Below are 2,319 nucleotides of genomic sequence, written 5' to 3'. Positions count from 1 at the left end.
CTTGGGATACCATCCTCAAACAAGCGGTCAAGTTGAAGTTTCGAATAGATAGATCAAGCAAATTATTGAGAAGGTTGTTAACAAGACTCGTATGGATTGGAGCATGAAGCTTGATGACACTCTTTGGGCTTATAGGACGGCCTATAAGACTCCCATAGGGCGTCCCCTTACAAGCTAGTCTATGGAAAGGCATGCCATTTGCCAATTGAGTTAGAGTACAAAGCCTTTTGGGCAATCAAAGCTCTCAACCTTGATCTTAAGCTAAGTGGTCAAAAGAGGATATTGCAAATTCAAGAGTTGGAGGAATTGTGACTACACTCTTACGAGAATGGAAAGATCTACAAGGAAAGAACTCAAGCAAAAAGCCTTGCACAAAGGAGACAAAGTCCTTCTATTTAACTCCCGATATCGACTTTTTCCCGGGAAGTTAAATTCAAGATGGATGGGTCCCTATGTGATCACTGAAGTGGGAAAGTATGGAGACTTTTGTTGGAGTATGTGTCCTCAACAATAGTGCGATCACATATTTAAATCTCATATAAAAGAATACACAAGGGATGATTCAATATATTGTCAACTGATCAACATTAATCGGTAACGATTGGCTCACTAGAGTTTGACGTTACTGTTGTTTGACGGTGGTGATCAGTTGATCCCTTAAGGTCACACCTATAGGACAATTCCCTTAACTGATAAGTTAATTAATTGTATGTCGATACAGATTAATTAAATCCTTAAATTGAACATTTTTTTATCAATGAGTGAGAGTTATATATCTTATTGTAATGTGATTAAATAAGATTCAATTTAGTAATTAATATGTTATATTACTAAAATTGATTAATGTTTATGAAACATTTGAGATAAGAGTAATTAGTTAGTTATAATTGCAAAATATTATAGATTATATTAACTAAATTCAAAATGACCCATTTTACATTCATGTAATTGTGAATTACTTGTTAATTTTTTTTTTTGCAAAAGATTATCATTTCATTCATTATAGAAAGAAATTACAATGTTTTTGCAAAGCTATCCACTATACAAAAGCTCAACTATTCCAAGACTCAAGATATAAGCTAAGAACAGAGACTAGCACAGATCATAGGAAAGCTCTCATGCTGCGACCACTTAAACATTCTCACAGCCACCAGATATTTAATACGCATAACAATACAAGAGATGGGCTGATCTACCCCCTGGAAAATACGTTTGTTTCTTTCAACCCACAGTTGATGAACAGTAGCAGCCAGAGTAGTTGCCAACCAATCAGTACGTGGTCGGACTCACTTGGAGGTTTAGTTTTCGGTACTTGTCGTTAGGAGCACCTAGACCAAAACACAATTTATAACTCCACAAACAACTCTAAAATTAGTAAAGAGGCAAGTAAAGGTCGGATCCCAAAGGACGAGAATTGAGATGAGATTTTCAATTGCAACTAGCGGTGTCTAGGGGTGTCACAATTTGGGGTTTGAAGTAGAAGATCACTAAACTAAATAGCAATAAAAGTAAACAAGCAAGATGATTAAAAAGGGATGTAAACAATTGATAAAAGGCATTAGGGTGTCATGGGGTCATAGGGGATTCATGGGAATTGATCATACAAACATATTCTCAAATTATAAGTAAGCAATTATTGTTGTGATGGATCGAGTTGGTTTATATCTTACAATCCTAGGAAAGTTTGGGTCCCGGAGCCAAATCGATTAGATTGTACAACACCTACAAGTAGACTTAATCTTCGCTACTCAACTATATGCATGGTCTAATGAGACTCGAGTTGGTTTATGTCTTACAAGTCTCATTGAAAAGATAGGTGATGGGTAAAAAATGCAAGGATTCATAGGCTCGCATTTCATCAAACATAACATGTGCATAAGTTGAGATCACAACAAGCAAGCAAATAAACTATGAAAACATATTAATTTAAGCATGAATTATCCCCATGTTGGTTTCCCCTAATTACCCATTAACCCTAGCTAAGGAAACTACTCACTCATTATCATGTTGAACATGCTAGCAAGGTTGTCAATCATACCAACAAAGTAAAACATGATGAATAAATGAAGATAATTAACAATAATTAAAAAGGGATTAAGAGAATTATACCTACTAATGATTCCAATAATAAAGCAAAGAATAATAGAAGTACTTGATGATTGATTGGAAGGTTGTTAATCTCCCAATAATAACCCAAATAATCTTCAATTACCCAAAATGAAAGATGAACAAAAGAGAGATTAAGGAAATGAGATTTGTATTAAGACTTGATTAAAAGTTGATTATAAGATTAAAGAGAGATTTGATTGATATAAACTA

Source organism: Silene latifolia, chromosome 1 (genome assembly GCF_048544455.1).
Source record: "Silene latifolia isolate original U9 population chromosome 1, ASM4854445v1, whole genome shotgun sequence".
Taxonomy (NCBI): domain Eukaryota; kingdom Viridiplantae; phylum Streptophyta; class Magnoliopsida; order Caryophyllales; family Caryophyllaceae; genus Silene; species Silene latifolia.
This window is presented reverse-complemented; position numbering follows the sequence as displayed.